Source organism: Rhineura floridana, chromosome 10 (genome assembly GCF_030035675.1).
Source record: "Rhineura floridana isolate rRhiFlo1 chromosome 10, rRhiFlo1.hap2, whole genome shotgun sequence".
NCBI classification, from domain to species: Eukaryota; Metazoa; Chordata; class Lepidosauria; order Squamata; family Rhineuridae; genus Rhineura; species Rhineura floridana.
Window position 1 is genome coordinate 60395898 of NC_084489.1, and position 27435 is coordinate 60423332.

At 39.7% G+C, this 27435-nt stretch overlaps 1 protein-coding gene across 5 annotated transcripts in view; it reads left to right on the forward strand.

Annotated features, from left to right (window-relative positions):
- Window positions 1–27435, forward strand: part of PLXDC2 (plexin domain containing 2) — a 326726-nt gene that overhangs the window by 107526 nt on the left and 191765 nt on the right. The gene's annotated exons all lie outside the window — the stretch shown is intronic.

Genomic DNA, 27435 nt, shown 5'->3' on the forward strand with positions numbered 1-27435 from the left:
AGGCAGGTATTGTGGGCCTGCATGGTTGGAGGGGGGTGCCTGGGAGCTCTCTTTCTGTGATCTGCGGCAGGGTCAGGAGCCGACTCTGCTGTGGATCGCGGAATGGCAGTGCCACCCATCCACCCTAAGGAGGGGCCCTTCAGGGACCCCTATGGGCCCCAGGGGCCCTCGGCCAGGGCCCCACCTGGCCACCCTCTGGCGCCAGCACTGCATGGGTTACATTATACGTAAAGGATTCAGTGTTTTTACATTACATTTTCTTTAAGGCCTACTTTTATTTTACTGTTATGTAGTATATTTCCCAGGGCTACTTCCATTTGACAAATTTTGTTTTTTAAATAAAGATACTCAGTATAAGGGCTGGCCTGAAACCAGGAGAAGCTGCATTCTGTACAAAGTTACGTACTTGGAGCAGCTCCTGCTTCTAATTTCAGTGGTTCTTTGGGGCTGATTGTGAAACCAGACAAAAATGTTCATTTGGAGAAAGCAGGAAGCATTTTATTCTGTAATTATATTGTATTTTATTGAATTTTAATATGTACGTCGCCTAGAGTAGCTTCGGCCAGATAGGCGACACAAAAATTAAATTTATTATTATTATTATTATTATTATTATTATTATTATTATTATTATTATCTCCCCCACTTCCATAAATTCATGAAGGCTGAATGATGACATGAGGTACCTGATTTGCTGGAATTGCCTTTGGAAGAAATCCTGGTTGTTGTGTTGTTTTTTGCTTTGTTAAATTGCATTGAAAGAAGGTCAATGAATGAAGTAGCTGTGCACAAGTGGTGAACAGTCTGTGACAGTGAGAGTTCTAAGATGGGACAGAATCACAAAATTCAGGGTTGTATTCAACTAAGTCCTACTCAGAGTAGACCCATTGACATGAATGAACCTCAGTTAGTCATGTCTGTTAATTTCACTGGGTATAGGACAAGCATTGAATACCACCATAAATGTTTCAAATATTCCAGTAAGTGAGTTTGATTTAGAATAGATTTCCAGCTGCCGTTTAGTTTAATTAATCTTACTTTTATACAGCAGTCCTAGCAATACCAAGGAATAAGTCCCACTGAACTCAAGGAGACTTTATTGCACTGGACATGTATAGGACTCCATTGTTAGATACCTCTCCTTTCTTAAAAAATAGAAAAGAAAAACGCAACCACTCTGTGGAAAACAGGACATCTGAATTTTTGGTAACTGCATCTCCCATACAGCTGAATTGGGAAATTTTGTAGTTTTTTTTCCTAATTAGCACAATAGACTGTATGAACTGAGTTTAATATTTATGCTCACATATCAGTATTTGTGGTTGTTACAGTTGTTTGCTTGGCATGCAAAAGTGTAATCTCAGTTACTAATATTTATCTTGTTATATTTCTAACCCATTTTAGCTTCACATTCTGTTGTATTTAGTGTGTCGTGTTTTTGCGGAAGGTACATCTGTCTGATCTGATCCTTAACTTTGCAACCATTTCATAATATTCCCCTGGCTAGTATGTAAAACAACATTGCAAGCTTAAACTACATCCCAGTAATGGAAGCTACTTTTCCTTATGTGATGTAGCCCACTCCTGTATGTGGTGGCAAATACTTTTTACAAATTAATTTGCTGTGGGTTGGCAGCCAACTTATTCATGTTTTCCCACTGCTTTTCCTGTGAATAGATCTTAGGATATAGTTAAAATATGAATAGTGCCATTTATTTACTTTACAATACTGTATATTCTAGATGCCACATTCTCACACTAAAATTATAGTTAAAAGCTGTTTGTTCCTTATACTATTCAGTTGTAATTTTTTTTTCAAACTATTTACTTTTAGCTACATGTCAAAATAAGCATCTTTTAGTTTCTCATCGGTTTTGTCTCAGAGGAAGCTGCCCTATACTGAGTCAGACCATTGGTCTATGGAGCTCAGCATTCTCTGCACTGACTGGCAACGGCTCTCTGGGCTTTCAGGCAGGGTTCCCTTCCAGCCCTACCTGGAGATGCCAGGGATTGAACTTGGAACCTTCTGCATGCAAGGCAGATGCTCTACCACTGAGCTACGGCCCTTGTCAATATCTGCTCCATGAAGTGATGCTCTCAAAAGAAGCTTCCAGTCCAAAAGAAGTTGAGGTCATGGAATACCTTTGACACAGCAGTTGCTTTCATAGTCTAGGAAAGTATTATAGGACGTCTTCCCATATCAGTTCAGCTGTGATGGAACCCCAGTATGTTCCAGGTGATTTAGGAACATTAATAGGGTTTCCAAGCTGACCAAGGGGTGTTGGTTGCACCTGTTGGGCTCACAGTTTCCCCACTTGCGATCTAGCTTTCACTCAACACTGTCCTTCAGTTGCACATTGTAGGGCAAGGGTAGCCAACATTGTGCCCTCCAGATGTTTTAGACTGCAATTTCCATCATTCCTGACAATTAGCTGCGCTGACTGTGGCTGATGGGAGTTGTAGTCTAAACGTCTGTAGGGCACCACATTGGCTAGCCTGTCCCTGTTGAAGGGGACGATCAGTAGTGGTAAGCAATTTCTTTAAAGACTTGCCTGCCATTGCTGAGCACATCATCCAGTGCTCCCTGGAAAACTCCTGGTCTAGCCTACGGTCCATGGTACTATTATCAGTCTGTGGGGTTTTTGATTCCTTTGAAAAGGTTTGAAGTTTTGAAGAACTAATGCTGGACAGCTTTGTAGTTGCAGGCAAAGCAGCTAGATATATACCAGGGAAACATTCCATTCTGGTCCAGGATTGTAGCCATCCGGTGTCATTCTTATCAGTATAGTGTGCCTGTTGATCGGATTTTTAAAATTTAATTAGCTGTTGCATTTTTCCATGTCAGTTAGGAATGTTGGCAATTAAAAATGACATGCCAGCTGTTAGCCTTGCTGACAGGTTTCCCAGGTCCTAGTCCAGGACTCTAACCACTACATCACACTGTAAGCCTTCCCTAGGATACAAGACGATTTTCCATCCCTGTCTTAATGCATTTCACAAATGATATATATATCCAGTGTACTAATAAGAACATGGAGAACTATTTTTCTTTTAGACTTTTGCTTTTTGATGTAGAATAAAGGGAAATGAAGTCATTATCTTCTCTTCCCCCCCCTTTGAAATGTGACAGTGAATGGGCTCCTGCTGGGAGGAAGGGGGGATATAAATCAAATAATAAATAAATGTGCTGGTATAAAGTGATGTTCATCAAAGGCTTTCCAGTTGTATTCAGATTTCATTTAGTACTGTAAAGAAAGTGAAGGTTGATACCCTTTTTTCTTTTTGGCTGCTGAAACACATGGTCAGTTAGAATTTGATGCCTGACTCAAACTATCAGGGACAAAGTGACTGGGAGACACGATGACAAGTCCAGACTGAATAAAATGGAAATGGAAATGGACTGCCTTCAAGTCGATTCCGACTTATGGCAACCCTGTGAATAGGGTTTTCATGGTAAGTGGTATTCAGTGGGGGCTTACCATTGCCTCCGTCTGAGGCTGAGAGGCAGTGACTGGCCCAAGGTCACCCAGTGAGCTTCATGGCTGTGTGGGGATTCAAACCCTGGTCTCCCAGGTCATAACCACTACGCCACACTGGCTCTCAGAATAAAATTAGATGGAAATATTTTTTAAAATAAGGGTACTGCTGATAGATGAATGTAAGAGGGAAGTGTCTTCTCTTTGACTTGCCCAAAGGTGACTTTTGTGGATTGCCTTAGGCCTCATAAAGCTAAGGTGGAGCAGGGTAGAGAGGAAGGGGAAACAGGATCACTTGAATGGGCTACCCCCTCCTCTTTATTTCTTCATTGTGTCAGGTCCAGCATGGAAGCTATTATTCACAATTCCTATATGGTGGGTGGGGGGACCTCCAACCCATGGGCCTTATTAGGCCAGGACTGGATCTCAGTTTGGCCCACAATGCTGTTTTCCCAAAATCATGCCTACTTTTCCCACAGCTGACATTATATGTGATGTCTTGGACAGGTAGAGAGGCAGCTTCCAACAACTGGGAACCTTAAAGTACACTCCTCATTGTTCCTTGGCAAGAGAGGCCTGTTGTCACCACTGGCCAACAATGACAACTCACTCAAAAAGCAGGGCTTGAAGTTAGTGACTATCAGCTGATAGGACTGACTTCAAGTTGGCTGGGTTTGGGAACTCCATAGTGCACCTGACCCCTGCTGAAATCAGGGCTTGAAGTCAGTGCTGTTCAGCTGAGTGTTGCTCACTCTTCAAGTCTTACTTGGATCAGCTTGGATCTTCCTTTGGGGTGTAGCTTGAGTTCAAGGGGAAAGTGAGATGATGGGTGATTGACAGGTGGGCAGTAGGTTCCCCAACCCTGCTCTAGGGAGCCTCTATGTTCAGAGACAGTAGGCTATTGAATGCCAAGTTGCAGGAGAGCAACAGTGGGAGAACGCCATTTCCCTCATGCTTGCTTGTGAGCTTCCTAGAAACATCTGGATGGTTACTATGAGAAGAAGACTCAACAAACTTCATGGCCTATTATTTTATTCTCTTGCTGTTCTTATGGGACAGAGTAACTTTCTTAATGGGTTACCATGGGAAACGTCTCCTTTATCACTACGTGCAAAAATCAGTGAGCAGATAAAGGTTCCCATTTACCAAGTAGCAAATTACTAGAAGAGGCCACTTAGACAGCTGTAGCCCCTGCTCAAAATCCTCATCTTGTGTCCCAATCTTTCTGCATATGTACATCAGAAATCACAATTTCATCAGATCTGAATATTAAAGTTTCTGAGCTATTTCCTCCCCAAATGAATAGGCTTGCTGGTAGTTTAGAGAGAATGAAGACAACTAGACAAGAGATAACCCTTGGCTTCAAGGCAAGTGGTGCCCAGGTTCTGGCGACAGATGTAAATATAATTATTCTGTGGTCAGCTGGTATGTTATTTTGCATGATTTTGAAGAGTCTTATCCCCACGCCCTGTTCTTTTCACAGAATTACTAGTGGGAGAGAGAGAAGCCTGTGGCCATGTTGCACTGCTGTAGTCCAGCTGAAATCCAGGACTGAATAATTATGAACTCTTTGGTGTTGCATTGGCACTTGTCAGTGTGTATCTTTATGTCCTTGTGGATTCAGTTCAGAAGTCCTTGCAGGTCATATGAAGTTCACATTCATAGCCTTCCAGTGCAAGATTTGTTAACTGTTAAGAATGGTTTCATAGTCTTTTGGAGTCAGTGAAAGTTTGGTTCCTGCCAGATGTCTTCCTGTAGTTGATAGCTTAATTGACATTAAGGCAGGCTTTTGGTTTGCCAGCAAAGAAGCCAACTGGAAAAACTTTTTTTATGCCAGTTTTTTTCTATTTTGTAATTTTAGTTGTCTTCAAAAAGCCCTTTGTTGGTGTTCTTGTTCAAAATTACACTTGTGGGTGGGAAACAGAGATTTTATTTGAAAATGTTGTTTATGTTAGTTTTAGCATATCGGAGGAAAAAAGTAAAGCATATGACCTTTTGTCTTTTCCCTACGAGTCAAGTCATTGTTTTTTTGGACAGCTAGTTCTCTAGAAAGAAAAGGAATGTCAAAGGCAATAAGAAATGGAATGGATCTTCATGTGAGTTACGGGAACCACTGACTGGTTGTGCACTAAAGTCTGCACTGAACCAGTAAACAGCTGTTGATCTTCAGAATGTTCTGAAGAGGAAAACCTCAGCCCTGAAAAAAGAGCAGTTTTATAACATGTATAAGTTGCTGTTGTTTTTATGGAGCACGTACAATATGCTAATTATTTCTAGCCCATCCACTCTGCTGTGATGATTGAACATTTCTTTTTCTGCAATGATTGCAGAGGATTCATAATACTATGGGCCTGTCAGCTGTATTTCCAATAAAAATGTTAATTCACTGATTGGAAGCCAGCAGCCTCCATCTTTTATTTATTAATAACATTTGTAGGTTCAGATTAGCTGCTAAGGGATAGCAAATGACCTGATTTTTGTCAGGACGGTGCTTGTTTTATGAATGTAATTTTATTGTCAATTTTATGCTGTTTGCTGCCATTCTATGTTTTTTCCCCATAATGTTGGTGGTATAGAAATGTGTGCAAATAAATAAATAAATAAAACCACTTCCGAGTCCTGACTCACCAAAGACTGTGGCCCCTTCTGAACAAAGAATTCATAAACTGTGCAGAGAAAAATATGCAGTGATTTTTGGGCTTGCTGTCTATTAAAAATTACACAAATACAAGTGAGAATACGTTGCATACGTCAGAGTAATTTTATTCTATTCTCTGTGTTGGATTAGTCTGCATTCTTAATTCATTTTTAACATAATGTTATCATACTGTATGCAGAAAAGGCTCATAAAAGGGCAACCAAAATGATCAAGGAGATGGAGCAACTCCCCTATGAGGAACAGTGGCAGCATTTGGGACTTCTTAGTTTAGAGAAAAGATGAGTAAGAGGCGACATGATAGAACTGTATAAAATTATTCATGGCATGGAAAAAGTAGATAGAGAAAACTTTTTCTCCCTCTCATAAGACTAGAACTTGTGGACATCCAGTGAAGCTGAATATTGAGAGATGCAGCACGGACATGCAGCTTGGATTCATGCAGCGCATAAACTGGAATTCACTCCCACAGGAGGCATGGATGGTTACCAACATGGATGGTTTTAAAAGAAGATTTGACAAGTTCATGGAGGATAAGGCTATAAATGGCTAGTAGCCACAATAGTTATGCTCTGCTTCCAAAATCAGAAGCAGTATGCTTCTTAATACCAGTTGTTGGAAACCGTAGGACATTCAGGTCCTGCTTGCAGGCTTCCCATAGGCATCTAGTTGGCCACTGTGATAACAAGATGCTGGGCTAGATGGGCCATTGGCCTGATCCAGCAGGCTTTTCATATGTTCTTATGTTTACTGTGACTTTTCTCCAGTGAACATTTGTTTTAAATACATTTGGTGTGCTGGACCAGCTGTCCTTCAGAAGTTTTGGACTATAACTCCCACCATTTCCTTACCATTGGCCATGCAGAAGGGCACCTGGTTAGGGTAAGCTGTAGAAGGACAATCCATTTATCTTTCACTGTGCATATGCACACACACACACACACACACACATACACAAATAAGTTGGATCAAAAGTTATTAGGGATTTGGTAAATTTCAGATTTCTGCTTGTGGAAATGTGATCAGATGAAACTGCCATAGGTAAAAAAAATACCACGATAACTTTCCCACACAAAAAATGAACATAAGAATTGGACTTTAGTCAGGCCGACTAAAGAGGTCATTAGGATTTGACAAGTACCGTATTGTCAGGTAGATAACTGAGGATTAATACAGAAGCCTCTAAGCATCTGTAGCTGAGGTGAGGAATCTTTTTCAGCCAGAGGGCCACATTCCCTTTTGGGTGCTACATACCAATAGTTGGCAGGACCAAAGGCAAAAGGGGGCAGAGCAACAAATGCGCATTTTACCTTTGCGAAATGGCCAGCTGTGATGATATCATTGCTGCATTAACTCAATCTGGGCTTGAGAGTTTTTCTGATTGTTACTGCATTGGTATTGTACATTGTTTTCACATGCTTTTATTATGTTTTGTTGTGTTATGTACATTGTAAATTGCTTTCAGACGTTTTACTCTAAAGCGATATACAAGTCTAATAAATTAAATCAGTCAAATTCCACACCTGATTCCACATTTGACACTCACTGTCTGTGGTTTCTACTTTGGTGTTATGTTTTGAATAGTGTTTCATTCACAGTATGGAACCTAAGCATGTACAGTAATTAGTTCTACGCCTTTCCAGCAGAGTATGTTAAGCATATATTTACAGCTCATTAGAGGCAATACATTAAAACACATGCCTCAGGTTAAGCAGGTAACCAATTTATTATGTGCCATAGTCCATGAAATTTGATTTCACTTTAATAGTACATAATGGTAAGTTAGTTCCCTTCAGTACAGCATAATTATAGACCAAAGGTGGTGTCATTTTAATATACAGCAAGTCCCCAAGGGATAGATCCCATTTGCTTGATAATCTAATAATCATGTTTCCCACAGTTGACTGCTGTGTTTTATGGATGCTGTGTAATAATGCTGTTGATTGACAGAGTAAGAATTAGTTTCAAAATTAAGATGCACATTTTCTTATGGCTCAAATAAATGTGGTGATGCATTTGAGACCTCAACCAATGTACTGAAATTATGTTTCAAATATCATTTTCTGTGGGATCAAGTACCATTTTAACTATATGTCTGCCTTAGACTTGTGGGTGTAAAGAACATTAAATATTCGTAGTCTCACCATGGCTATGTACTCTTCTTGTTTTGAGACAGGGATGGGGAATTTGTGGCCCTTCAGATGCTTTGAGACTCTTAACTCCCGTCCTCCCTCACCACTGGCCATGCTAGTTGGGGATGATGGAAGTTGGAGTCCAACAATATCTGGAGGGCCACAGGTTCCCCACCCCTGTTTTACGGGCATACATTGCAGTTTCATAAACTAATGTACAATACTAATACGCATAATATCCCAATAAAAAGTCTGTTTGTGTTAAAAGCAGAAACTGCAAAGTACCTAGCTTTGGGGAGGGTTGGTAATTAAAAAAAAGTGAACCCCAAGTAACAGGTAAAGTTACACCTCTTGGCCCTGACCCACAGAATTTTGTGCTGGGCTGGGCAAGCCTCACTGATGTCTACACCTTGGGTAACCAACATAGTGCCCTCCAGATGCTGTTGGTCTCCAGCTCCCATTTGCCCCAGTCAGCATGACCATTGATCAGGGGTGATGGGAGCCATAGTCCAGCAACATCTGAATGGCACCACATTGGCTACCCCTGAACTACACTTTGAGGATAGATATCTGCAAAGGGGTCTCTACACGTGAACAGCAGAGGTTGCTACTGTGTGAAGCTTCTGTGCATGGGCAGATGGTCTCACACAGACACCCCTTTGAAATTGTATAAGCTCAATGCATAGAGTCAGGAGCAGGCCTCTTCATGCAAGTTAAGGCTGCTAATGATATTGGGAGAATGTTTAAGGTTGGATGTGGGCAGTTGTCTGTCTTTGGCAGGAGATAAAAGATACGGAGCAGTTAAGAATAAATCTGAACTGGAGTTGTTCATATATTTTTGTTGTTAGGGATATATTATTACCTTGTGAAGGCTATCAGTGCAATCCTAACATCAGCAGAGGGAAAAAATATGAAGGTGGTTTAACCATCATATCCAAGGCCCTGCCAGGCTCTGCTGTTTCTAAGCTACAAGAATGTTATACCCATTTCTTTCTACTTTCTCCTCCCATTTGAAACAGTGGGAGAGGTTTAGTGACACTCAGAATTCTAGATTTCTTTCCACCTTGATGGCATATTGGGGGACAGGGAGGGCTTTGGATTCTTCAGATCCAAACTACTTCTGAAAACACCCCCAGAATGACTCCTGTGTGGCCCTACTGACATTGGAGTTTTGTCTCTCACATCAGAGAAGTATATATGATCTATGCTGTGACCCATGGGATGCCTTCCCAGGGACCATATGGTTTTACCCTTTGAAAGGAGCTGGGATATGAGAAATGTCCCCCTTCACTGTGCGGGTGAAGTGGTACAAGCAAAAGAGGAAGAACTTGCCCTGAGCTTAGGGGTAATAGCATTCAAACAGACATGTGTTCAAATGCAACAGAAATTGGGTTTTGACTCACAGTAATTTAGGACATGCTTTCTCTTAGAGTTTGCTTTTTTTCCTTAACTGTAAAGAAATATATGGGAGAAGTTGTTCAGAGATGGCACTTTTCTGTATGTGTATGTATTAAAAGTGCTGTAGCAATTTGCGTTTCTATGAGTGTGGATTGTTTGGACATGGGAGATATACCAAACAGATGGCACATCCAAACATTATGCCAGTATGCTCTGAAAGCACAAGGTTGCCAGTCTTGAAATTGAAAACAGGTGGTTGCAAAATTTCCTTTTGGAGACCTGGCATCTGTAGGTAATCATTTTTGGTAAGAGTCTTAGTCAGGCACAAATTAACGTTCCTTGCCAGCTACAGTTTCAGTATCTAAAGGAGAAGATAGGGGTGTATTGAATTAGGATTTCATTGTATGGGAGAAAAAGAATTGATCATTTTTAAACTTGATTTGTCCTCTCCTATGTTTTTAGCTGATATATGACCCATTTTTTTGGTCATAAAACATGTTTCATTATCATTTTATCAATATGATTAGGGATCCCAAGGCTTCTTGGGCATACCCAGTGGAACTATTGACTCTCTCCCCCCCCCCATCTTTGAACTGCAGACTGCCAGGCCTTATCACAATCTGTTTTCCAATTGTGAGGTTCCTGACTTGAAACATTTGACTGACCATTTCTGGACTGGGATAGCCAGACCACTGTTGTCCACACACTGGTAATCTCCAGACTGGATTACTGTAATGCACTCTATGTGGGGCTGCCCTTGAGGTTGGTCCGGAAGTTGCAGCTGGTGCAAAATGCAGCAGCGAGACTGCTCACTGGGTATTGCCAACACGTCACTCCACTGCTGAAAGAATTGCACTGGCTGCCCATTTGCTACCGGACCAAGTTCAAGGTTCTAGTTTTGGTGTACAAAGCCCTATACAGGTTGGGACCAGGATACCTGAAAGACCGTCTTACCCCTTATATACCCAATTGATCACTGCGCTCTGCAGGTGAGGGCCTCCTGCAGATACCATCTTATCAGGAGTTCTGTTCTGCACAACATAGGAAATGGATCTTTAGTGTGGCGGCACCTACCCTGTGGAATTCCCCCGTTAAATATTAGGCAGGCGCCATCTCTGTTATCTCTTCAGCGCCTTTTGAAGACTTTCCTCTTTCAGCAAACCTTTTAAGTTGAAACCTATCCAGTCTGCGTCTATGTTGGAATTGCTTTTTAATGTTTTTTTAAAATCTTTTTTTCAAACAATATGTTTTTAATCCCTTTTTTAAGATGTCTTTAAAGCTTTTTAAACATGTTTTTAAAGATGCTTTGTTTTAATGTATTTTAAGGTCTGTTTTTTATGTTTTAAAGTGTTTTTAGTGCTTTTGTTTGCTGCCCTGGGCTCCTGCTGGGAGGAAGGGCAGGATATAAATCAAATAATAAATAAATAAATATAAATAAACGGAATGCCTCAAAATGTGAGTAGTACAGACCTACCTGTAAACTCAGTTGCTGTTCTACCTCTGTTCACTCAGCAAGATTTTTTGCAAAGTCAGCTGTCCACAACAGTTATTAGCTGGGAGCAGGTTGTGCTCAACACTGATTGGCTGTTATCCATCCTCCTCTTCCAGGAGTGGTTTATACTATTTTACAAATGCTGTATGTGTATGCATGTTTGAAGTGCCTCATGAACATAGATATGCATTTAGCCAGTCATTTGGCGTTTGATTCATCTTTTAAAAGCACATCTATATGTGCCCTGGGCTCCTACTGGGAAGAAGGGTGGGACATAAATTTAATAAATAAATAAATAAATAATATAATATGTAAAACCTAAAACACACACAATTTTTTCTAAATTAAAACTGGAACATTTTGTTTTCTAAGGGTAGAGACACACTTACTGTTGTGCTGGTTCCAGTGCGTCTCCACATCTTTTTTTCTGAACATGGGGGCACACGATGGTAGTCAAGCTCCACCCTTTTTACTCTAAAACTCTGGTCCAATCAGCTTGAGTGCATTTTTTTTTTTAATTCAGCTTCAGGCAGATTTTGCAGCTGATTGGTAGATCTTCTAGGTGTGGCCAATGGAAACTCTGCTGCAGGCTCAGGCAGAGAAAGTGATTGGTCTAACACTTTGCTGTGGGTGGTCCTGAAACATCTGAAGTCAGCAATGGGGAAGGGTGATGTGTCCAGCGGAGGGCAGGGTCGCTTAAAAACACAAACATTCTGGCTGCTTTTCAAGTGACTAGTGTGCCCATAGCCTAATTTAGTAAATAAATAAAATGTTATTAATTAGCCAGTGGGTCATCCAGCACTCTCTCTCTCTCTCTCTCTCTCTCTCTCTGTGTGTGTGTGTGTGTCACATGCCTATAGATAAGAGATACTGCAGACAGAGTTTATTGGCAAAGGGCTCCTCCCAGCCATATTCTGGGTCCAATGGAGAGGATAGGGAAGGGGAGCCTTTGTAAGTCTTGGTCATAACAATAAGAAGAGGTGCCTTGGTCTCAGGGGCAATACAGTTATTCTAGCAGCTTTTGGCTCTACTTCTGCATTTGAGCTTTTCCTATCAATACCTTTCTCACATGAGGAGCACAAGGGTCTAGACCCAAGATCTGTCCTATGAGACCTCAGCTGGCTGACTGAAACCAAAGCATGGCTAGAGCTAGATCCCAAGGGTACTTCATAAGCCAATGCTTAGTTACTATAATCTCTTTAAAGAAAAGATGTTCTACAAACACAGGGCTCCCATCCAGAGTACCAATCCAATGTACCCCTGATTAGCACCAGCAACATTTATTAGGCTCATTCACATGTTAGATTGAACACACGTGCAAGTGGTTGTGTGAAAGAGTGTACAGTTTGTTTATTTGTGTACATCTCAACTATTTTGTATTGAGACTATACACTCATTGAATATTGCAAGTGAATGTACTGTAGAAATGTACACTCAGCCGTTTGCCTACACAGATTGTACACTCGTTGAATGTGATGTGTAAACACCTCTCTTAATGCATCTGATGAAGTGGGCTATAGTCCACAAAAGTTTATGGAATAATGTGTTACTCTTTAAGGTGCCACAAGACGGTTGTTTTTACTTAAATATTGGGTCTTCTCAGTTGTTCTCTTCATCTAAAGCTGAAAGTCAGGATCACATTTAATAGTATTTTTAATTAATATTTTTATCTTGCATTTCTAGTACTATGCACAACTGAGGGCAGTTTGCAATAGTTTAAAATCACAATGTCATAAAATCCAATAAAATATTTAAAAAACAATAAAAACACATTAAAATACAACAAATGGAGAAACCATAGATAAAACGTGACCTTTACACCAATACCTAGCAGGCAAAAACCTGTTAGAATAAAAATGTCTTTACCAACTGGAAGGAAAAAATTAGAGAAGGGGGGTCATTATGCACTTTACTGTGATAGGGTGTCTACCCACCACCACATCCAGAAATATTGACAAGTATGATACTTGTATTTTCTCTCAGTCCATGCACATTTATTATGAAATATGCTTTCTCTGTAAGATTATTTTCTCCCCAGAATTAAATGGGAGCACAACTTCATCTGGAATAAAAAGTAACAGATGTTTAAAATTGCCCTGGGGTATCATTTAACTGGCATGTAATAAGAAAGCATATCGCATATGGAAGCATATAGAAGACTATACCCTGTCAGGAATGGAATTGTGACAGTGTTCTTTCTGTGTTGTTAATTTTCGAGTGGGAGGAAGTGGCGATCCTATGGTTGACCACCAATGGAAAGAGAGTGAGTGGGCATTAGCACTTTGGTTGAACCCAATGTTGTTGGAAGCTTTCATGTTCTTGGAAGTGGTCAGTGGTTTTTGAAGACATGCACTGTCTAAGCAGGAAAGCTTTAGAGAAGTTGTTATATGTAGACTCAAACAAAGAAGGAACTGGAAGTTTGGAGCAGAAGGATACCAGATTTAACAAAACTGGCAGCTAAAAGGAGATTTATTCCTTTCATCAATGACTACTATCAACGTGACAGAGTTCCATGCAGATCTGTAGTGAAGGTTATCAGGCTTTGTTCAACCAATCTTCCATATGTCAATTAAAAGCATGGTTTGAGCCTACCAAAGAGCAGAGCTCACTCTATTCATGGGCCTAAAGGCTGGCAGAACAAAATTAAAAAAGCAGTGACATAGCCAAGTAGACCAGAAGGCAATTGTGCTAGAAGGAAGCTCTTATTAATATTGTTATTATTTATTTGGTTTCTCACCATCCTTCCCCATAAGGTCCCAGGCAGGGTTCAGCAATTTAAAAATACAGTATTGCAATCAGTTTAAACAAAATTCCAGGCAAGGGAGTAGAATCGTTCCAATGTCTATATAATCAGTCAAAGGCAAGGGTAAAGAGGTGTGTCTTCAGCATACGACAGAAACTCCATAATGAAGGTGCCAGATGCAGCTCCTTGGGGAGGGAATTTCACAATTCAGGGGCTGCCACAGAAAATGTCGTCTCCTGGTCTGCCAAGCTCCAAACTTGTGATAAAGGCTGGGAGTTCACTTTTGTCTCCCATTCAATACCTTGGAATAGATCAGGGATAACCAACCTCATGCCTTCCAGATATTGCAAACTACAATTCCTATAATCCCTGACCATTGGCCACGTTGGCTGGGGCTGATGGGAGTTGTAGCCTACAACATCTGGAGGGTACCACATTGGCTACCTCTGGTGTAGATAATGCAAACGTGCAAAGCCTACCTATTTATTTAAAATGTTTCTAGAAGTGTTTTTCAAAGTGTTCAAAGTAGGTTACACAAAAATAAAAATACCGTTAAACTAAAACACCAAATTAAGATCAAATAATTTGTTCTGCAGTGACAAGCATGCTAAGCTCTGTCCCCACCACCATCCCCTTTGGCTTGTAGGGATGTTTCATGTATACTCATCTGGAGCTGGACTGTATGGGTGGGAGAGAATGGTAATTTGCAGCTGCCTCAGTTGTTCAACATCCATACATCAACAGCAGCAGCAATGACTAAAATCCATTTTAACTAGTAGGCTGGACTAGGGCCAAGCTATGGGCTATGCATACTTTAGAATTCTGTCCTGACAGTTCTCAGAGAATGGGGCTTTTCTATGCCACTGTTCTGTCTGTTCTCATTTTTGAAGAGTAGAATATTTCTCATAACTCATAAGGATCATTGGTCATTTATCAATTCAGGCAGGGCAGGTTGGAAGATCCACAGCTGAAATTAAGGAGGCTTTAAGGTATGTGTGTGTTGTGTTGTGTTGTGCGTATGAGACCACAGACACACATGCATTTCTCTCTCACTCAGTTATACACACTTCACACATATATCTTTCCCTGTCTTTCTGCTCAAGTGCATCTCTCCCTCTCTTAAGAGACCACATGTACACACAGACCACATACTCATATATATCTTCCTCTCCCCCCCACACCCCTCTTCCTCTCACAGATCACACATACATATATACACTTCTTTCTCCACCCACCCCTAGACCACATGCACATTTCTCCCTCTCCTAAGTGCATCTCTCTGTCTCTCCAACATATGGCTCCCTGCAGGAATTTTTACTGGGGGGGGGATTTTTCTGGGGGGCAATTTTTACTGGGTGTGGGGAAAGCAAAGTAAAACACTGAAAGGGTGGAACAGGCTAATTTCTCACAAAAATGGAGAAGAATGGTGACTGGATGTTTTGCTACATATCTCCAGTTGAAACTTGAAGGAAGGAAGGAAGGAAGGAAGGACCATTGCACGAGTGAACATCTTTTTCAAGAGATTATTTTAGATGAATATTCCCACCGGTATGGGTGATCGCCATCCATTTCATGATGTTTCAATAACCTAAGACCAATGTTTAATACCCCAAGGTGTATGTATTACCTGGAACTGGAATTGTTTAAAATTGTTAAGAGGAGGCTCCATTGGGAAATCTCAGAACTGCTGAGGGAGTTATGCCTGCTTCAGGACTGGGGTACTAATCCCATTAGATCAGTTTTGAAGCCTGGTGTTTCTCCTGGACTCAGCTTTGCCAGAAATGTCTGCTGTCAGCTACGCTTGTTGTGTAGGCTTCCAGTCTTTTTTAGAGTAGATGGAGCTGACTGTGCTTCTGATTGTGCCTGTCCATGCTTCTGTAACCTCAAAGATAGGCTGCTGTAATGTTCTTTTCTTACCGCTGCCTTGAAGGTGATTTGAAGGCTACTCCCAGGAGGTGACAATATATTCAGCCAGCTCTGCAGCGACTGGACTGGCTGCCTGTGTTTGTCTAGGACTGCTTCAAAGCACTGGTGCTTATTAAGAGTGTGTAGAGAATCCTTAAAATGTTGTTGTTGTTTTTAAAAAAGCCTTGGGCTCCTTCTGGGAGGAACGGCAGGATATAAATTTAATAAATATATAAAAATAAATAAATAAATAAAAGGTCTCTAAGTTTTTATTTTCTGTCAGAATTGAATGCAATATACAGGTGTGGTTGCACCTTCTAAAGGCAATTTTTAGAAACACAGGTGGAACAATTCTTCAGCAAGGGCAAACTTTATCATTTTGGGGTGGGAAATAGAAATCATGTTCCTTTCCCTAGTTTTGGGGGAGCAATCATTTTGACAACTGGGGACATGAGGAAGGCATCTGCCAAGTCAGTCAAATAGCTCCAGGAGCTATCATGCTATGTGATTTTATCTTCATTATAAGAAAAAATGGAAAAGTCAGTTTTTTCTTGTTACTCTCCTCCTATTCCTGGAAGGACCCTCTGTGAAGAAAAGAGTGAACTGTTATTTTTTATTGTTTGTTAGGAAGAATGATTGGGAACAAAGTAGGCAATCCCAATAGTTTTAACTCCTCCACTTATGCCCCACTCTCACAATAAAAAATGAGAACAACCTGTATGTTTACTGCAATGTCCCCCATTCTCACTAATCACTGTGACTGCAGTGCACGAAGAAAGTAATTCACTGTGATTAAAATCTAGACCTGTCCTTCAAAGAACCCTGGGAACTATAGTTTGTTAAGGATGCTGGGAATTGTAGCTTTGTGAGGGGTAAACTACCGTTCCCAGGATTCTTTGGGGAAAGCCAGGTGCTTTAAATGTGTGTTAAATGTGCTTTAAATGTATGGTGTAGATGTGACCTAGATCTAAAATCATAACTGCAAGGACACACACATACATCATCTAAAAACTGATAAAAACATTCTGTTCAGTCAATTAATTGACTAACAGGGCAGTCCTAAACTGTGATCCACACTGCTGGGAAGGGGGATTGTTAGTATGCTGCAGGGCTGCTTTCCTTCCACTGGGGGCCACAAATGGAGATGCGCTGCTACCATGGAGCCCCCTGCTGTCCCTGCTGGTGGTGTTGCTGCTGTTGGTCGCTGTTGTAAGGCCCCAAAACTAATCCAAAGCCAGTCCATTTTCTACTTAGGGGACTGATCTGCCTGGAGATAGCACAGCAAAAAATATAATACCTGTCCCCCAACTTCTACCCTGGCCAACAGCCTTGCTGATGCAGCTGAGAATGTGCCAGTCTGTGCACCCACCCCAGTTAGGACTGCTCTCAAACTGATAGTATTCATTGATTAACATTTCTTTAGTCAGGTGACAGTCCTAATTTAAAATAAATAACCAGCCTCAACATGGCTTCCTGCAACTCCATGGATTTCAGTCAGGAGGGAGTAATGGAAAGATGGCACTCAACCTTGTCCAATGACTGTTTATTTCCCCATTAAGTGCAGTCTTGCAAATAAGTGCACAGACGTTAGTGTTTTAACTAGCCTTCCAACTTACACTTACCCATTTGGGTGATGGATGGAATATTGATGATCTGAAATTTAAAAAAATGTAAAAAACCCCAGCTAATTCACAAATGGTTCCCTGCCCAGTTGCTTGGAGGCCATTATTTCTCACTATAAACGATCAGGCAGCTGTCTTGTTTACGAGTCTAAATTAAGTGTGATTTCTAAAGTTGTTCTCTGTTCTTCAAGAGGTACAATATAATAAGGCTAAGTGTATTTCCACAGCACTCAACAAATCAGATTATTCCAGAATCCATTCTTTACCACAAGATGTAAAAAGTTTCTTTCCAAACCTGGCAGTGGCTTCTATGGTTGAAGATGGGCTGTCAGCCAGTCTGTGGGTTGTAGCCTAGGCAGAAAAAAAAAAAGACTATGCTTGGCAAAAGACTGCCAGGCTGTTTTAAATTTTCTCAGTGTTTATAGCTGGTGGATGTTTTACCTTAACTGAAGCTGGATGGGATGAAGAAAGATGCATGTTGGCCATCTTATTTTGGCAGGGATGGAAATGTCTGTCAGGTCAAACATTGCGATATGCTTGTTAGAAATGCAAACTTTGGTGGAAAGAATTAGGGGTAAAAAACCCCAACAGGGTAATTTTATCCCCTTCCAATGAGACAGACCATTTCCCAGCCAATATATTTTCCCTCCTAAATTACCATGCATGATGCATAATCACGGGTAATTCATTTTGACTGTGACAAATAGGAAGGAAAATGTTCAAATTCTGAAGGTTCCTCTATCCCACTGTTTAAGGATGCTCTATGTAGAGAGAAATCCAGTGTTAGGAAATGGACCTAAGTCCATTGATTTCAGTTGGTCTACTCTGAATACCACTAACATTTGATATTATCCATACTTTTTTAACTTAAACAACCACTGATAATATTTTCTACTGATGTTTCTCCTTTGATTTCAGAGCATGGGGGGGAAAGCAAGTGACAAAAGAAGCAGCCGTCTTCTAACATAGGAGATCACTAGCAGTTTTTCATGTACCTTGCAGATGGCTTTTGATAATAATAAGAAAATCAGGCCACTGTTCATTTCTGGACAATGTGTACCAAGGAGGGAGGGGCTGCAGCTCAGCCTTAGAGAACATGATTTACCTGCAGAGCATCCCTGAAGTTCAGTCTCTGGAATCCCCAGGTACAGCTGGCAAAAAACAAGACAAAACCCTATTTCTGAAACTCTAGTGAGCTGCTCCCAGTTGGTGTAGGCAGTACTGGTCTTTGTAGCATACACCTCTTGGGTGCAGAGAGAAAGAACATGCTCTGACTGGGACCCAGGTTCAATTCCTACCAGATCCAGGTAGGGCTGGGAAGAATCCCTGGCTGGAGTGCTTCCACAACTCAGTATAGACCAGGGATGGGGAGCCTGTGATCCTCCAGATGTTGTTGGGCTACACTTCCCATTACCTCTGCCCATTGGCCATGCTGGTTGAGGCTGATGGGAGTTGGAGTCCAATAACATTTGGAGGTCCACAGGTTCCCCTCTTCAGATGGAGAAGACACTGAGCTAGATAGACCAATGGATTGATTCACTATACGGCAGTTTTGCATGTTATTGCGACCATGTGCTGTATCTGTTAGCCATACTCAGACTCCATGAGACTTAGGCATGACTGACTTCCAGGAAGGGTGACTTTGCCTGTGCCTGCCTTTGAGACGAGCTCTCATCTCAGAGGAAGCTTTTTCAGTTTTAAAATCAGTCAGAACTTTTTTTTGACTGGTAAAGACTTTCTCCCGGGCAGGGAGAAACGTAGAGATTAACCACAAAAGCCTGTGTTTGTTGGGAGGACTGGATTTCATTAGTTTATGAGAGAAGGTTCAGCCAGCAGTGCCGGACGGACTTCCAAACAAGCTCTAACTGATTAAGCGACACGTTTATCTTTTCTTTAAAGGAAAACGGATTTTAACAGGCAAGCATCCTTCTTTCTATTTTTATCATCTGGTTTAAATTGTTGCAGCAAAAAGAGATTTGTCAATGAATCAGCTATAAAGAATCCCTGGGTGAGTTATAACTCTTCTCTTTCATTCACGAAATTAAGGAGGAAAGAAATTGAAAAAGCTTATCTTTGTTATTATTGCAAAAAGCTGGCCTGGAATTGTGCATTTTAAAGATACAAACGGATGAGGGATTTCTATTCTGAGGAGAAAAAAAATAAATAAATCTGATTTATGAACTTTGAAGTATTATATGTCTGGGACTATTTTTTTTGGTCTATTTCATTTTGACAAATCTGCTTGTTCACGATGCCACTAACTGTTTTGATGCTGTGAACTAAATTTGTTTTGCATTCCTGAACATATAAGAGATAAGGCAGACTGTGCTGTCTACACTGTGATGTCATCAGGCTTGGAATATTAACCCAATTGTTGCTGGAATAAGAAGTGGTTGTTTTTTTCTTCGTGGTTTTAAGAATGGCAATCAAGAAAGTGGCTGAGATCCTGGAAGTAATTATGTTTCAGAAAATAATGGATGAGATTGAGATAACGAAACAAACCCTGAGACAGGGTAGACAGGAGATGAAAATTGAATTTGGCAAAATGAAGCAGGAGCTTAAAGAAATAGGGGATCTTGTGAGAGAGGAGGTTGATGAGATCAGAGATACAACTGGACAAGCATTAGAAGATGAAAAAAAGAAAAATTAAAGGGAAGATGCAAGCCCTGGAGATTGGAACAAATGTGGAACTGGAAAAAGACTTGGAGTTTATGGATATTAGAGATAAAATTTACTGTTTGGAATTCAACGTTGTCTCTGAAGAAATTAATGAAGATATTAGAGATAAAGTTATCAATGTCTTGGATAAATTTCTGGACTGGAATGATGTGATGGAGCTTGACGTAGAAAAAATCTATGGAATTAATTACAGATATGTGACAATGGAAAAACTCTCAAGAGATGTGCCAGTGCATTTCGTAAAAAAGAAGAACAGAGATATGACTTTACAACAATATTTCAGCAACACATTCAGAATTGATGGCAAGGAAATATTTGTGATAAAGGAAATTCCCATCAGACTCTTATTATATGACTATGGCTATGACAGCAAGATTATTATGGGATATTGATAATGGATGAATGGCTACTGAAATTACTGGACTTAACAGGATTATTGAAGATGGAAGATGGAATTAACATTGATAATGGAAGAATGGCTATTGAAATTATTGGACCTGATTTGATGAGATGGATTAATCGACATGTTTATTTGGAGAAAAATTGATAGATATATTTCTCAAGGAATTGAAACCCCTCTTTGACTTTTTGTGGAAAGAATAAAGTAATGTTTATGAGATTTGATGATTAATTAAGATAACTACTGGAGGAAAGTGATTTTTTAATATAATTTAAGAGACAGGTTTGTTATATATTGTAGACCTATAACTGATCTGCAACAAATCGGAAGTCAACATTTTATTTTATTGTTTAATTATTTTTGTTTTGTTTTGTTTTTGAAAATTTGAATAAAAATTAATGATAAAAAAGAAACTTAGGCATGACTAAGTTAGATCCATTAATTTCTATGGGTCTACTCTGAGCAGAACTTAGTTTGTTACAACCCCATATTTTTATCACTTAAAAAAAACAAAAAAAGAATTAGTAGTATGATAACAAAAATAGAAAAATGCATAATAATACAGAGATTTGTTATGTGACAAAAACAATTCTTTGCCTTAAATTTAAAAGTCTGACCTAGTTGTGGGGAAATAATCAGTGCCATTCTCTTGCTTTTAATTGTAGCACCTACGTAAAATGTCTAATTAACAGCAGCAGGCTTTTAAAATTAGACATCTGTCACTTCACTTAACAAAGTGAAGTGCTCTTGCATACAAAAGACTACTACTTGTTCTAAGACTCTGCCAAAAAGTATTTTTTCTTCTCTTCGTGGGTGGCATTGTTTTGTGACAACCTTGAGAAACCCAAAGCAGGCTGGTTTCCAAGAAGAGGAAGAACTGACATGCCTGTATTATATATGAGGCTCTATTAAACATTGGTGTGCTTGATCTTGCAGAGGCATTTATAATCCAGTAATTGACTGGAAAAAATCCTTCTGCGTATATCTCCAATGTGTTTAAATAAGGTAGAGTTAGCATTCTCTGGAAACTCCTCAAGAGCAGAATAAGAATTTGCATTTAAATGGAGGATTAGATGGTTCCACTTTTTCTTAAATGGTAAAGGATTCTAAAAACTAAGTTTCAGGAAGCGGCCAGTTGATATTATTTGAGCAATCAATTGGCCATCTGTTAGTTATCTCTTACTTTCTAAATGTAGACTGCCACTGTGATAAATGTGGATGAAGCAATTTTCTCTTAAGAATTGGGGGGAAAGGGTGTCTATTAGAAACATAGTATTGTTTTCAAAAAGCTGTGACTGACTTGATCAATGTGAGAACTATTGAGCTGTAGGATAGTTTTGTAGCATTTATTGGTAAGCACTTCATTAGTAGAACAATTTGTACTTGACAGAGTTTGTAGCTCTTTGTAAACTTATATAAGATGAAGTTCCATTGGACTCTTTAGAATTTGGTTCTACATAAATATGCATATGATTACTTTTAGGAGCAACTGGATGTTCCTCTTTCTTCAGGCTTTGCAAATAAAAGAGTTCACATGACCCACTCTATGCACTGAAGAAGCTCATGGAAGAGGTTGCGCTGGCTAATCTTATACAGTGCCACTTTGCCTCCTTGATGAATGACCGTTTGATGGTCATGAGAAAGAGTTCTCTGCACATGCACCTGTGTGCATAGAGAATTCTTTCTGATGAAAATCAAACAGGCATTTATCAGGGAAGCATGGCAGTGAGCGGGGCTAGCCTGGGCAGTCTTGCAAACCTCTCTACACATTCATTCAATGTGTGGAGGTGGTTGTGTGTACCCCCTATTGCTATCTCTATGCCCAGAGTGCTGTTCAGAGTGCTGATAGGCTGACCTTTGTGGCAATCATAAAGCCACTCCCCTCCATGCCAGAGCAATGTTTTAAGTAAAAGAAAATCCAGATTGGCTTGGAAGGCTGCATACACACCATACATTTAAAGTGCATGGCTTCCTCCAAATAATACTGGGAACTGTAGTTTGTTAAGGGTGCTGGGGATTATAGCTCAGTGAGGGGTAAAACTACAGTTTCAAAGATTCTTTGGGAGAAATCATGTGCTTTAAATGTATGGTATGTATGCAGCCAAAAATAGGGACCAAAGAAACATTTGCCTGGATAAACATACTAGGCAAATTGTGTGTGTGTGTGTGTGTGTGTGTGTTTAAAGCCTGCCCAAAGCATAGAAGAGCAAAACTTCACACTGTAATAATGGTATCCAGGTACATGGGTCGATAGAGCAGAAAAGGCACGGAAGTGTGTAAGAGGGTGAAGAGCATACCTTGCAGCAAAGAACCCCACACTTACTCCTGAAGAGGTACAGCTGTATGCAATGAAAGAACATAGGGAGCTGAGCTAAGCCATTAGTACAACTATACTGAGCTAAGCCATTAGTACAACTAGCTCAGTATTGTCTACACTGATTGGCAGTGGCTCTCCAGGATTTCAGACAGGAATCTTTCCCAGTCTTACCTGGAGGTGTCATGGATCAGACCTGGGACAATCTGCATGCTTGCACAGCATGTGCTCTAATGCAGATTGATAGCCCTTCCCAAAGAAGGAGAGCAGTGTAGGAGGCTAATTACCGTAGTTATGAGTCTACATATCCTGTTCCTCCCATTTGATAATGGGTAAACCATTCAGCATTATGAGTATCTCCCCTTTATTTTAAGATGAGCTTGGAAGTGTGTTGGCAGTGTTTTGTGAAATCTCAGAAGGGTAGCAATGAGTAGGATTTCTAAGGTGTGGGGGAAGGCCTGCCTGTGATCAGTAGAAGTGGAATAAATTATTCAAAATTGGGAAACACATGAAAGTTATTCTCACTAATAATAGGTTCATTTATTTTGTACATACACATTATTTGGACAGGGTTTTTTTTTAATGTGCGCATGTGAATCATTTCAGATGTAATACCAAACACTGGCTTGCTACTGTGTGTATGGATCCCTGTACTTCTAGATTTCTTCCTCCCCATAGGTACTATGATTTCCTCTCTCGTTTCTGATTTAGCTGCAAACTATAGTTTGCTCTTACATCCAGATAATGCAATCCATGGTTTACATAAACCACAGCTTGTTGTATTCTGAGGTATATGGTTTGCCCATAAGGCTGCAGTCCTAACCACACTTACCAGGGAGTATGGCTCACTGAATTCAGTAGGACTTAATTCCGAGTAGATATGGTTAAGATTGCAGCCTTAATTGATGTGAGAGGGAAAATTAGAGAGTGAAAAGGGAGGAGGCAGTGTGCAAGCAAAGAGCCAGTTCTTGAAATGGCATTATATATGGATCAATCTGGTAAGACTCCATTAAAATTATTTTGTTTTTATGTTACATCCTTTTAACAATACATCCTTCAGCATTTCTCTTTTTCAAACAGCAGTTTATTTTTTCACAACCATGCAAGAAGAGATCAATAGGAAAAGGTCTTTCAGTTGTTCAGTTTATTCAGGATTTCTTTTTCTTTTCTTTTTTCTTTTGCTGAGAGCACTTTATTTTGTTTGAGAAAAAACTTAGCAAAGTTAAAAATCTTAACTGTGTTGCCCCTTGAAGCTATATGGTAGGTTTCCATACATTGCTGGTTTTATTACAGTCCTTCAGTGTATATTGTGTCTTCAAGTGCTAGCTGCAAAAGGCAGTCCATTTAAAAACAAGAACAGCTGCCCAAGAGCAAATACTGTAGTTGGTTTATACTTCTAGGAATTAAGCTAACAGTTTGCTGATATTTTCTAAGTTCTGAATGCACGTATTTGTGTTTTTATTTTTCCAATATATCAAAATGACATCCACCAGTCATTTTTATATATTACGCTGTCATCACAATCACAGTGACTGCTGGGTGATGCAGACTGTCAGTGCACTGTGCAGAATCCATTATAACTTCCAACAGGTGTACATGTGTAAAAGTGCCTGGTAAGACAGGTACAACCATTCCTGGACCAGGAGACCTTGACCATAGTAGTTGAGACACTGGTGATTTCAAGACTGGATTACTGCAGTACACTCTATGTGGAGCTTCCCTTGAGCTTGACCGAGAAACTGCAGTTATTGCAGAATGCTACAGCACAGCTGCTGACAGGAGTGAGACCCTGACAGCATATAATATCTCAGCTCAGAGATCTGCACTGGTTACCTATTTGTTACCAGGACAAGTACAAGATGTTACTCAGTATATAAAACCCTTAACAGAGTGGGACCAGTTTTCTTATGGGGCCGCCTTACCCCATATGTGCTCACTGATCTACTTTGATCTGCAGAACTGACACAGGTGCCACATAATACTCATTTCACACTTGTAAGAAATCATTATTTTATTTTTTTTTTCAATAATTTTTATTCAGATTTTCATAAAACATACAAGACGAAATCATAAAACATTCAAAGACAAAAAACAAAATCAAAAATAGTTAAACAAAAAAATAAAAAAAAAAAAAAATAAAAAATAAAGAGTAAAATATTGACTTCCCATTTGTCAAAGATCAAATCAGTTATAAGTCTATAATATATAACAATCCTGTCTCTTAAGTCATATTATAAAATCACTTTCCTCCAGTAGTTATCTTACTTAATCATCAAATCTCATAAACATTACTTTATTCTTTCCACAAAAAGTCAAAGAGAGGTTTCAATTCTTTAAGAAATATATCTATCAATTTTTTTTTTCCAGATAAGCATATCAATTAATCCATCTCATTACTAATTATGATAATCTTATTGTCATAACCATAGTCAAAATAAACATTTCAATTAATCCATCACATCAGAATCTGTTAGGTTCAGTAATTTCAGTAGCCATTGTTCTATTATCCCTATTAGTTCCATTTTCCATCTTCCATCTTCAGTAGTCTTGTTAAGTCCAGTAATTTCAGTATCCAATCTTCCATTATCAGTATTCCATAATAATCTTGCTGTCAAAGCCATAGTCATATAGTAAGAGTCTGATGGGAATTACCTCTATCCCAAATATTTTCTTGCCATCCATTCTGAATAGGTTGCTGAAATACTGCTGTAAAATCATATCTCTGTTCTTTTTTTCAAAATACACTGGGTCATCTCTTGAAAGTTTTTCCATTGTCACATGGCTGCAGTTAATTCCATAAATTTTCTCTATATTGGGCTCCATCACATCATTCCAGTCCAGAAGATTATCCATGCCATTGATAACTTTATCTCTAGAATCTTCATTAATTTCTTCAGAGATAACATTGAGTTCCAAACAATAGATTTTATTTCTAAAGTCCATAGACTCCAAATCTTGTTCCTGTTCCACGTTTGTTCCAATCTCTGGGATCTCCTCTCTCACAGGGACCCCTGTTCCAGTCTCCAGGGTCTCCTCTCTCACAGGGACCCCTGTTCCAGTCTCCAGGGTCTCCTCTCTCACAAGGACCCCTATGTCTTTAATCTCCTGTGTCTCCAAACAATAGATTTTGTTTCTAAAGTCCATAGACTCCAAATCTTTTTCCTGTTCCACGTTTGTTCCAATCTCCGGGGTCTCCTCTCTCACAGGGACCCCTTCCAGGGTCACCTCTCTCACAGGGACCCCTATATCTTTAATCTCCTGCTTCATTTTACTCAATTCAATTTTCAGCTCCTTACAACCCTGTCGCAGGTTTTGTTTCGTTATCTCAATCTCATCCATTATTTTCTGAAACATAGTTATTTCCAGATTCTCAGCCACTTTCTTAATTGCCATTTTAAAAGAAAAATATAGGAAAACCACTTCTTATTTCAGCAACAATTGGGTTAATACTCCAAACTTGGTGACATCACAGTATAAACAGAGCAGACAGCCTTATCTCTCCATGCTTAAGTAAACAAAATGCAGTTCCCAGGATCGAAACAATTAATGGCGGTCGTCAGGAAACAGATTCGTCAAAATAAAATAGACCAAAAAGAGAGTAGTCTCAGACAATATAATATTCTTCAAAATAAAAATCCGGAATAGAAATCCCTCTTCTGTGTATATCTTTAGAATGCAAATCCAGGACAGCTTTTTGCAACAAAAACAGAGATAAGCTATTAATTAGTGAGTAGCAGAGAGAAGTTATGGCTCCCCAGTGAGATGTCAAAAACCGATCAATCTGGCAAATCTCTTTTAAACAGCAACAATTTAAGTCAAGTAAAAGAAAAATATAGAAAGAAGGGTGCTTGCCTGTTAGTGCGTTCTCTCTTAGAAGATAAGATGAACGTTCGCTTTATCAGATAGAGCTTGTTGTTGAAAATCCGTCCCACCTTCGTCGGCTGGACCTCGTCCCATAAATTAATGAGATCTGGTCGTCCCAACAAAAATAGGCTTTGAGGTTAATCTCTTCGTTTCTCCCTACCCGGGAGAAGTTTAATCAGTCAAAAAAAAAAAAATCTGACTGATATATCTGAATAAGCTTCTTTTGAGGCAGGAGCCCGTCTCAAAAGCAGGCACAGGCTAAGTCACCCTTCCCGGAAGTCACAAGAAATCATTATTTTAATGTGACAGCACTTACACTTTGGAACTCCTCGCCTATGGACATCAGGCAGGCACTTTCGTTGTATTCTTTTTGGCGCTTGCTTAAAACATCTCTGTTTAGGCATACTCATCCAAACACATAGATGTTAATGTGTTTTAATCTCTTTTTATTCTACTGCTGTTTTAATTGTTTTTTATATGTTTTAATTACTTGTTTTTAACTGTTTTTATTAATGATTTTAATGTTTCTTGTAAACCACTTAGAGGTTTTCTACAGCTGAGTACTATGGAAATTCTATTAAATAAATAAATGTATACAAAAAGAGTTCAGTCCCCAGAATTTCCAGTTTGGAGGATAAGAGCTTTCAGATGACAGGTGATGAGAAAGTCTGAGATTCTGGAAGGCTGCTGTCTGTCTGACTAGACAACACCAGGTTAGATTTCCCTACTAAGAAAGGGGTACAATGTTTAGGGA